The sequence below is a fragment of the Mustela erminea genome, chromosome 2, assembly GCF_009829155.1.
Source record: "Mustela erminea isolate mMusErm1 chromosome 2, mMusErm1.Pri, whole genome shotgun sequence".
NCBI classification, from domain to species: domain Eukaryota; kingdom Metazoa; phylum Chordata; class Mammalia; order Carnivora; family Mustelidae; genus Mustela; species Mustela erminea.
The window spans coordinates 113390810-113402888 of record NC_045615.1 but is presented as its reverse complement, the minus strand read 5'-3'; positions in this window follow the sequence as shown (position 1 = coordinate 113402888).

Below are 12079 nucleotides of genomic sequence, written 5' to 3'. Positions count from 1 at the left end.
ATGCTGTTCCAGATGAGGCCCCCTCCAAACACAGACCGGGGGCCGTGGGGAGCCCACAATGCAACCTGTCACCAGGCAGCCCTGGGAAACACAAATCGTGTTTTGGAATAAAACAAACAAACATCAGCCTTCGAATACTCTCACGCCCAAGGTCATTGGTGTCACCCACACAGCCTGTGGGACCCCAGAGAAATATAAAACCAGAGAGTGGCCCTTTGATCTTGCACCTTCTTTGGAACGTTTTATTTAATCAATTAACCATGAAGTCCCTCTACTTCACTTATGCAGGCCTATATATAAAATGACTTTGGTCTGGCTGACACTTTCCTGCATCCGAGATCAAAGATTGGAGCAAATACCAAATTCAGCCAGGATAATTCTGAGGCTTTCCCCCAGCACTCTCCCCCTCCCCCTCTCCCCCCACTCCAGCTCTCAGAAGCACTTTTCTCTCAAGGACAGAAAGGGGAGATGGTGGATGCTGATGGACACAAAAAAAAGCTTCATCAGGATTTAAGAAGCCCATTAGGACGAGAGGCGGTGGCGGTCAGTGGAAGATGCCGGGATCAACTCAGCTAACGAAGTCCATTTTAAAAGTTACAAATGTGGGGGGGGAGAATAAAATGAAATGCAGTTTCTGGAGGAATTTTGAGAGTGGCCTCCTATTTAGGAAATCAGGACAGCGCAGTGAGATTAATTAGATCTATGAGAGCCGGCACTGACTCTTCTGAACCCAGGCTTGAGGTCTAACCTAATCACCTGCTATTAATGATATATGATGCTGTCATTCTCAGGAAGAAAACTCCTTCCCAGGCATGTGTGCATTCGTGAGAGGATGCAGGGTGAGAACGCTGGTTCCCACCATTTTGCCACAAAGGGGGAACTGGAAACCGATCATTTGTGGAGAGCCTGCTGTGTCTTGGGCCGGAGCTAGGAACTTTACATATTATCTCACTGTTCTCCATCACAATAACCCTGGGGAAGGCACGATATATTAGCAACATTCTCAGATGATGAATTCAAATCTCTGAGCAGTTCAAAGGCTTGCTGGTGGTCGGACAGAGATTCTAAAACTCCAACACCCACTTGTCACTGCTCACTTGTATAATTTTTTCACTTATGGGTTTCATCATGTGAAAGATTCACTCCAGTGTGCACCCCAAACAATTTATTTTCTTGATTTCAAGAACAGACATCTATAACTGTTGATCATAGCTTTTGGTCAGCATGAGCTAACCAGTGTCAGGACACTGAGCTCATAAATTCCCAATCAAAGGGGGAGAAAGTACAGACTCATGGCAAGAAAATAAATTATACTGTCTTGAATGATTGAAAATAATCATAACTCTTTATCAAGCACATTTTCTATGCCAGCTGTGGTTCTGGGCACATTACTCATCCTCTCATTAATCCTTCCCAGTTCTTGTGACATAGACACTTCCATCCCCATTCTACAGATACAGAACTAAGGCTCAGTAAGGGGAAAACCTTTCTCAGCCTTTCTCAGATAGTACCTGGGATTTGAATCTCAAGTCTCAATCTCACATGGCTTCTTTTTTTTTTTTTTAATTTCTTCTGAAACTTATTGTTTTTCCTTTTTTATAAAAAAGTTTTTAAGATTTTATTTATTTAACTGACAGACAGAGATCATAAGTAGGCAGAGAGGCAGAGAGAGAGAGAGGAGGAAGCAGGCTCCCTGCTGAGCAGAGAACCCGATGCGGGGCTCAATCCCAGGACCCTGGGATCATGACCTGAGCCGAAGGCAGAGGATTTAACCTACTGAACCACCCAGGCACCCCTCTCACATAGCTTCTTAATCTTTATTAATGATCTAATTAGAATATTGGGGTTTGAGAATCTAAACTGGGAAGGCTTTGATAGAAACTAGTATTATGTTATTAAAGAAAATATAATAGTCTCTCTCTTTTTCTTTTTTCTTTTTTTTTTTAGAGAGAGGGAGGGAGAAAGAAAGAGATAGTGTGTGAGCAGGTACAGGGGCATAAGAAGAAAGAGAATTTAAGCAGGCTCCATGCCCAGCACAGAGCCTGACGTGGGGCTCGATCTCACAACCCTGAGATCCTGACCTGAGCTGAAATTAAGACTTGGATGCTCAACCAACTGAGCCACAGAGGCACCCAAGAAAATGTGACATTCTTAAAAGTTTCCTCCAAAATTTGCAGAGTTCTAGAAGATGAAGTGTCTTGACCAGTCACTGTGGTCCAGCCCTTGACCTGGATGTGAATGCCCAGTGGATTTCCAACATGTGGGGCTTCATGAAGGCAGTACCAAGACATATATTTGGTCATTAAAGGTAATTCTTATTTCATGTTCAAAATATGTCCCAATGCTGGTCCCAGTAGAAAAAGACAGAGGGTTACTTAGAAGCCTTTTGAAATAACTGCCTCTAAATACTGTCAAACTAAGCAAAAGAAAAATCACAAAGAGTGAAATAAATGAGGCTTTTGACGTAATTTCAAGAAGAATATAGAAGCAGGAGAAATTATACAGAGTCCAGATGGGCAGAGCTAAGCCCCCATCATTACATGAAGCAAAGTGGAAAGTTTGGGGTGAGGTTTGGGAAGGAAGAGAGCATGCCTGTGTGGTGTGGGGATTGTGGTCCAAAGGACTGGACAGAGAAAGGGGCCGCTGCTTCATGTCATTCTTAACAACACATGTGGTGGGGATGAAGATTAGAAGCAACGAATGCACTAGAGGCAACAGATGTCTTTATGGTCAGTACAGCAACTTCGCTGACCAGAAATTCTGAAAAATAGGAAAGTGGTTTAGGTTCATGATCCAGGAGGAAACCGATGAGGGGAAATGGCTCCAATGTAGCCACAAAAGCCCTGGATGAAGATGCGCTCACATGTTCGCATCGGGATTGAAATCTCCCTTCTGAGGAAAGAGCAACATTCTCAAAAAAAAAAAAAAAATTATAAAAAAATCCATTTTCAGCATAACACTCTACATATGGAAAAAGGCAGAATCACTGATCATAACAGCTAATATTTGTTGACTGTTTAGTAAGCACTTATTATAAGTATAAAAATACTTATACATCAGCAGCCCTATAGGGTGAGTGCTATTTCTGGATGAGGAAACTGAGGCACAGAGGGATAAATTGACCTAAAGTTACACAGTGGGTGTAAGCTGGAGCTGAGGGTTGAAAATCAGACCCTGGACCTCAGAGACAACCCACTAGCTGTCATATTATAATGGCAGACCCTGCCTATTAGAGCAGTTGGTATTTTCACTCAGCTTCTGTTCTCTCAGCACTGTTTACAGTGAACTAGGGAACTTCCCTCCAGGGGGAGCAAGAGAACTGAGAGGCAACCTTACCACAGTGTAGTTTTTACCTGATAGGAACTCTGCTTTCTAAAACATTGACTTCAGAGATCTTAGCCTAGTCCAGATACCATGATTAGATCATCACCTTAACGGAATCATGTTCTCCAAATTTGGCCAAATATTTCTTCAGGGAGAAGCTGCCCCATGGGTGAGTAAACTGGAGGCTCCATGGCAGAGGCAAAGCAGCTGAAGTCTTTGTGTCTTTGTGTCTCTAAAGACACTTCTAAGTGTCTTTAAGGACACTTAAGAAGATCCAAGTGACCTACCCTGAGCACCTGCCATGCATTGAGCACTTACTTTATGGCACCACCCTCATTAACATAAATGTCACTCCCCCCATCTATGCACTGAGGAACGTGCAGTGGGGGTGGTGACATCATTCCCTATAGCTCAGGGACACTCACCTATATTTGCCTGTGGTGGTATTTGAGCACGACCACTGTATTTTACTCAATTATTAGTGCCTTTTCCACTTATAGTGCCTCCCCAAAGAAGGGGAAACTCAAAAAAATGAAAACCTTATAGGCTCTGGTCAAGGTACATAGCCTTAGTGGTCTGTTCTGCAATTTCATTAAAAGATGAAATGAGACAAAAATGAAATTCAGTATATATGATGATTAACTGAAACAGAGGCACACAATGCATTTTGATCATAAAAGTTAAAAAGAAACACTTTTGAGCATATTTGACCAATGCTTGTACATTCATTTATTAATAGATTATATAGCTGGAGTACTGGGAAAGTGCTTATGTTGTGAAACAAAGAGAAACAGAGTAGGATTGGATAAAAATAAATGCAGCTGAAAGTTCCAGTATTTTCTCTTCTTGCCCTCTGGATTGTTTCTGCACATGTTCTGGGGCATTTGTACCCCCTTTGAGGGGAGCAAAGGCATAAAGGATGTGTTCATTCATTTTTGTGGATGTTCGAATGTTGTCTTTGGGTCAAGTGAAATAATCAGAATGCTACTTGGAGTTCATGTTGTTCATCCTTATAGAATTGGCGGTTGGGGTTTTTTTCTTCCCAAATTTGGTTTTGGTAGTACACCCATGAGAGAAATTATGACAATAAGAGATGGTTCTAGAACATTTGTTACTCATTTGAGGGTTTTGGTTGAGAAAGTGACCCACTTCCCAAACCATTGTCTGTATCCTAAAATTTCTCTCAAGTTTTAGTGTCAGGAATTCTGGGTTTTTCAGACAACTGATATGTTTTCATGTCCTGTACATGGGCTCTGATGATGTTTCCCACTGCTTTGGCTTCAAGGTTTCTCAGGATTTAAGTTCAACCTCTTTACCATTTTTCAAAGTTTTAAGGCAGTCATGTGTTTAATACTTCCACTCTCTGCTGTTAATTAAACCTCATTTCACCTTATTCTTAGTTAATCTAATTAGGACAATCACATTAGAAGAGCAACTATTTACTGAGCTTGTACTATGTACCAGATATATTTTGAGGGACGTTATGTATATTATGAGTTGTAACAATTACCCAGTAAAGCAAATACTTCTCTCTACAGTTTGTCAATGAAGAAAACCAGACTTATTGGCTCCAACACTAATGTTGTCTTTCTACTTTTTGTTATAAATATGATTTGGTAAACTACCTGAAGTCCAGTTTAGAAACAGAGGCTTATAAGTCAACAAATCAATGAGGATAAACCAAACAGCCCCAAACTTTAAGCTTATGTGTACAAGGAGCATCATGTGGACTCTAGAGAAATAAAAGATCTCATTTTAAATTCTTCCTCTGAAATTTCTAAATCAACTACAAAAAAAAAAAATTGCCTGATATGGGAGACAATAGATATCCATGTCCCCTACTTATTTCCTATTTTTCTGAGGAAACAGCTAGTGTTCCTTTCCTAGCCCCATGAAGTTAGGTCTAGCCATGAGACTGTCTTCTGGCCAATTGTTGTCATCAGAAACTACAGGCAATGCTTCCAGAACAGGTCCATAAAACCCTGTCTGGACAATGTGCACCTCCCTTCCTCCAGGGACATGTGGTATATCAATGCAATCTCACTGATAATGGCAGAGCCACAAGGTGGAAGGAGTCTGGGTCCTTGCCAGCCATAGGAAGAGGACTCCATGCTCATGAAGAATACACTTTTCATTTTGCTTGGGTGAGAAATTGACTTTTATTTCAGAAAGCTTCTGGGGTTTGGGCTTATTTCTTATCATGGTTAATTTCCTTTTCTATGAATTGGAGTATCCACTCTATGGGATTATTGTGGAGACTAATGAGACAATGCACATAAATATGGCATCTGGGGTACAGGAGCTGTTCCATTTATTATGGTGATTACTTTAATGATTACTATGTAACTCAAGTGGAGATTAAATGAGACAGCGCACGTAAATATGGCTTCTGGGATATAGGAGGTATTCTACTCATTATGGTAATTACTGTAATGATCACTGTGTAACTCAAGTATCATTGAGTTGTAGAGACTCTGAGTAATCCTCCATCTTGCAGAAATTCTAGCCTCCTGTCAAGACTACTGAGTACCCCTAGGAGAATTACCTTTTCCTGATGACTGTCTGTCCTAGATTTCTTCCTGATTATCCCCGGTCACATCCTTACTTCATCCCCTGGTGTTTTAGCCTTCCTTAGGTTGTCCTAACCACACTTTATTCAAAAGTCAGTGTTAGCAAAGACTTGCTTCTAGGTATCGCTAAAGACTTTAAAATAGAGTAAGTAAGGGAATTACAACACAGGAAGAAAACATTTAAGTTGCATGTTGGACTTCATATCTCTGAAACTTTGTCAAGTAGTTTCCATCTTGCAGATTTCTTTTGGGCCATTCCTATGTCTAGAGCCCTATCAGCGGCCCTTTTCAAATTAGAGTCCCCTCTCCCTCCAGTTCCTTCCCAGGACAATGCCCTCAAATCCCTGTGCCAGACCTCCAGAGAAAAATCTAGAAAACCTGAATAATCCTAATGTCTCAGAATAGAAAAAAACCCATGCTAACCAGAACCGCTCCTGCCCTGGGCTGCCCACCCTCTCTTTCATATGATTTTGACATTCTTATGGGCAGTGTTGGCATTAAGAATTTATCATCAAAATGCAAGGCTACAATAAAATGAAAGAATAGATCCCTGACGTAAGAGCATGACAGCAAGGTTTACCAAAGTGAACCCTTATAGAAAGAAGGAAAGAAAAACTTGGCTCCTGCTTTAGAGTCACAAGCAAATTCCATGCACTTATAGAATCTTCCTTTTGTCCCTCTGTCCAGCCTTCCTTCTATTTCTCCTGCTCTCTTGTTCTTGACTCAAAGCTTTGACACAGACTCTCACGCTAAACAGCCCTTCATTATGTTTGAACAGAGCTCTCTGGCAGTCAACCCAAATGTCACTTCCTCCCATAAGAAACCACACACACCTCCTTCAATCTGCCCAGGTATGAGGCATCCTTCAGCAGCTAGTTATCCATAGAACTTACCATGATCCAGAGCAATGATTGCCAGTAGAATTTTCTGTGGTGAGGGAAATATTCTTTATCTGCACTGTCTGGTAGGATTGTTAGAAGCCACACATAGCTATGGGGCACATGAAATGTGCTGGTTTTACTACGTTGTACACCTGAGACTAATATAACATTGTGTGTCCACTATACTTCAGTTAAATAAGTAAACAAACAAACATTTAAATAAATTAACTAAAAGAAATGTGCTGATCTTGATATCTTATAGTTTCCTTCATTTCTAACATGTTAAATAAAACCTGTGTTCATTTTATACAAGAGACTTGCATTTACCTTTTTGAAAATCACCCTGCAACAGTAATGAAAAGTCTACAGTTAATTCATCAGAAACGTTTCTCCTTGGAAACACACGTCGCCCTTAATTCCAGACCATTATAATAAATGCTTACTACATTCTCAAGTCAACACAGGCAGCAATGGGGACTTGAGGCGAATCCCAAGGATTATATTATCTAATGGAGCCAGCACTCAACTAGGTATGAAGTGATAATGATCATTCTTCTATGTTTGTAAAGTGGAAGACTCCTATGCACATATGAAGCCCTATAAAGGGAGATAGAAGAAAATAAAAGTGATATTATCTTCACTAAGGTGGGAAGGCTGGGAGCGGTGTGCTGGAAGTCAGTCTCTTCCTCATTCCACCTCCACCCCCTGGGTTGCCTTAAGGATTCTACCCTCCAATTCCAGTGTGTGGGTTGGGGGCAGGGTATAGGGGGAAGGGCCCTACACCACCCAGCAATTCTCTGGATACCATCTGGGTATCCTACAATTCAACTCAACTCTGGCACTGTCTACCTGGAGCTAGTTTCAGATCACACAGGTTAAGGGCTCAGTCCCACAAGGCTGCCCCCCAGGCTCATCAGGTGCCAGTCACAAGTCCATGTTGCCACCCGTGCTTCTGACTGAGGGAGATCCCACAACGCTCCTCACCTTGGAGTCGGTTTCTTTGAAGGAGCAGCTCATAGAACTCAGCAAACCAATTTACTTACTAGATGACTAGTTTATTACAAAGAATATTAATGGATATGAATTGGTTATATAAAGATAGGCATAGAACAAAGGATGGGGAAGGGACAGGGAACTTCTGTGCCCTCTCAGAGTATGCCTCCCCCTTACTCACAGAATCCAGTCCTTTTGGCTTTTTAAGGAGGCTTTATTATATAGTTGTGATTGATTAAATCATTAGCCATTGGTGATTAATTCAACCTCCAGCCTCTTTCGTCTCCCAGGAGGTCAGGGGGTGGGACTGAAAGTTCCAACGTTTGAATCAGCACATGGGTTCCCCTGGCAACCAGTCTCCCCTCCTCAGGTGGGGTCCTGCTGTCACCTCATTAACATAACAAAAGATACTGTGCCATTCTCATCACCTAGGTGTTCTAAGGGTTTTAGAATGTCTGTGCTAGGAACAAAGGAGGAAGGCTAAATGTCTGCTATTATAAATCACAGTATCATAGCTCCCCATGTCCTCAGTGTAAAAACTATTAACCTGCATCACTTTATGGGTGCCCACCCATATCTCAGTATCTCTTACCCACATTCCTAAACTACTTCTACTTTTTCTTTGGTTCTCAAATCATCCTCATTATTACTACTTCCCACATTTATTTTTATTTGTTTTCTCAAATATTTAATTTATTTATTTTTGCAAGGAAGAATGAGAGAGTATGTACAAGTGAAGGGGAGGGGGCGGAGAGCCCTATGTAGGACTGGGCCAGGAGCCCTATGTAGAACTTGATTCCAGAACCCTGGGATGACCTGAGCCAAAAGCAGATGCTTCACAGACAGCCACACAGGCTCCCACTATTTCCCCCATTTATCACATAGTCTTGAAATTCTACAATGTGTGAAGGACTGAGCTAAATGTTTCTGGCAATACGAACAGAAATCAAATGTAAAACCTGCCTCCACCACATTGATCCTTTGGTATGGGGGACAATGTCATACATTAGCAAGAGCAATGGAAAGTAGAAAGTGGTTGAAGCTGCTGGGGAGTAGCATATTAGTACTGATTTTCGTTTCCAGGAAGACTTCTATGCTAGAAACAGAAAGGAAATGGCAGGGTATGTTGGAACCTCTGTGTCACTGATCTGAGAAAGTACTACAATCTTCTATATAACCGTAAAATAAAAACTACCATATAATGAAGACTTATTTGGGTTCCAGGAACTGTTTTAAGCATTTGGGGTATTTTAATAATGTCACAGTGACCTGGATGGTAGCTGATGTCCTTATCTTCAGTTTACCAATGAGAAAATGGGTGTGGGGAGCTTGAATGACTTGCCCAAGGCCACAATTACATTATGGGTGGGGCTGGGATTTGAACCCTGGGCAGTTAGTTTCTGGCCTGCTCCACAATCCCATTTCTTACCAAGGAAATGATTCTCAGTTTAAATTCCCATTTTTCATCAAATATGTTAATTCTTTGATTTGACAAATATTTTGAACAGCTACCCCATGCCAGGTCTTAAGGATATCACAAAGAAGACAATACACTTGGTGCTCATGGAACTTGTAGTGTGTAACAGAAGAAAGACGAGTAAACTTTCCGTTCTAATTCAACCAATACAGCATAATAAGGATTTTAATGAAAGTAACCAAGAATGTTGAGAAATGGCTAATTTTTACTTCCATAATGTTTTGCAGTTTATAAAGTGCTTTCACATGCTATAGCCCTTTTCATATTCACACCTGAAAAAAAAAATAGCGATGAGGTAGGGAGGGCATGGATTAATATTCTGGTATAATGGGATGGACAGAAGTGTATTCAACAGGATTCATGTCTGGAAGGGCACTGTATGTTGGGAAAGAAGCAGTCTGGTTTAGAAGACGAGCCAGAGGAAGGGCCTGGGTGTAAGGGAAAGAGTTTTGCTTCAGACAAAGGAACAATTGCCTTCTCTTTGGAGACCAGCAAGAGGGAGCTGGAGGGGTGGGGGAGGCGAGGAGAGGGTGGAGGGCTGGGAGGTGTGGGAGATGAGGAAGGCCAGTTCTGAAGGGCAACCTCTTCTTTTAAGCCCTAGTATCCGTAGCCCCTCAAACAGGGTTTCCAACCACAGCCTCCAATTCACATACTTTTAGTCCTTATTTTTCCTCCTGAGAGTATAAATCTTCAATGAACAGAATATAGAAAATGTGTGCTAGTACAAAATAGGCTCATTAGCCACAGAATCACTTTTTAAATTTGAATATTTTTCTTTCCTACCTTGATCTTCTCATTGTCTAGTTCAAAATTAGGATAATACTATTTATGCCATTTCTTTGCCTACTTTATTCACTTAAAGGTTGTGAGCATTTCCCCAAATGTCTCCATAGCATCTGAATATATGCTTTTCTCCATAGGAAATACCACAGCTTCCCTTTAAATACATTTACCTTTCCCAAAGCATCCTCACTTGGTTTCTTCACTGAGCCTCAGGACCAGCTCTCTGACTTGGGAAGGGCAATTCCTCTTACCTACCCTAACCAAAGAGGAAATCCAGGCCAGTGGTTGAGAGTTTAGTAAGCTACTCCATGGTACTGCTGCCTTGGCATCCATTCTGCGTGTCCAAGCTTCTTGCAGGGGCCTTTAGCTGACACAAGCCCCTCATGCGGACTCCTGCCCTAGAGAGCAGCCCACAGAGTCACAAGCAAATGTAGGTTCTTTTTTTTTTTTTTAAGATTTTATTTATTTATTTGACAGAGAGAGATCACAAGTAGGCAGAGAGGCAGGCAGAGAGAGAGAGAGGAGGAAGCAGGCTCCCTGCTGAGCAGAGAGCCCAATGTGGGACTCGATCCCAGGACCCTGAGATCATGACCTGAGCCGAAGGCAGCGGCTTAACCCACTGAGCCACCCAGGCGCCCGCAAATGTAGGTTCTTGTCATGACTTTCCCAACAGCCCTGTGAGCAAATCTTCCCTCTCCCCACAGGGCCTTCTCCTGTGCTTCCCCTGTGACCCTGTAATCATGCTGTGTACTTCCTGTGAGTAATAAACTTCTCCATGGCAACATCTCTTGTGGTTTCTTGTGGAATGCCACTCAACATCCGCCACCCTGTGCTCCACTTAATAGCTGTTAAATGAAAAAGTCGTAACACTTGCCCAGGCTGAACAACTTGCCTGAGGGTAACAGAAGGTCAATACGAGAGAAGAAAACTCAGGTAATTTCTTCAAAGTGTTTAAAAATCTGGCTCTGACCCCGTCCATCCAGGATACATATCTAGATAGTTTACGCAAAATCCATAGGCCATTATAGTCCCACAGAATAGAGATATTTCCAATTCTATTTTCCAAGGGTGTAAAAGAAAAGATTTTCCTGGACACTTATTGAATAGGTCAAGAGAGCTTTCATTCAAGACTCTTGCCTCTGGGGAAAGAGATTGAACTCAACTCTGAATACAACAGGAGTCAATGGGCAGGATGAGGGGTTGGCTGGGAAATTTCTAGGAGGGGTTTTTTTAGATACTACAGGTGGTGGGGTGGTAGGAGAGCAAGGGTTTGAGATGAGCCACTGAACTGAGTATCAAGGATAGGGGACATTTTTGATAAACGGGTTTAGTGGGATTCTTTGCTAAAACTGGGATTTGTAGGCACAGAACAAGGCTGAGCTGAGAAGAGGACTCAACGGAGCCTGACTGAAGTTTTCTCAAGGAAGGAATCCTTGTCATGGCCACTGCCAGGAGGTCCTAGGGGCCCCTGGACTCCCCCGGTTTCTTTCCAGCCAAGACTGCGAATTTTCCCTTTTCTCTCCCGTTTTGAGACTGCGAAATCTGCAACCTGGAGAGATCACTTCCTTTGGCAGCTGCTCCATTTGTCCTGGGCTGGTCCAAGGCCAGGGAGAAGAGGATTAGAGGAAAGAGAGTGGGGGTGGGAATGCTTGATGGCTGCCCTGGAGAGGGGAGTCTTAGCTGGGGATTTATCCTTGTGGTGGGAAAAAAAAAAAAAAAAAAAAAAAAATCTGGGAAAATACTTCCTGAATTCTAAATATCAGAGAATTTACTCCACAGAGTTGAGAGCTGCCTTCGTTCTCCCAGGGTATCTCTTAATGAAAATACAGAGTCCGTGCAGTGATTCTGCAAGACTTTCTCCCTGTAAAGTCCTATTATGTTTGCATGCATATTTATACATAGTCATAACCTGGGAGAGAAAAATGCTACTGTCCTGTAGGACTCGATTTGTTGATTGTGTGGATAATGGTAAAAATCAGTACTCTGGCCTCATTTGGGGACCATTACTATGACTTTAAAATTCAAGATATATCACTTTCCCAGAGAAGGCA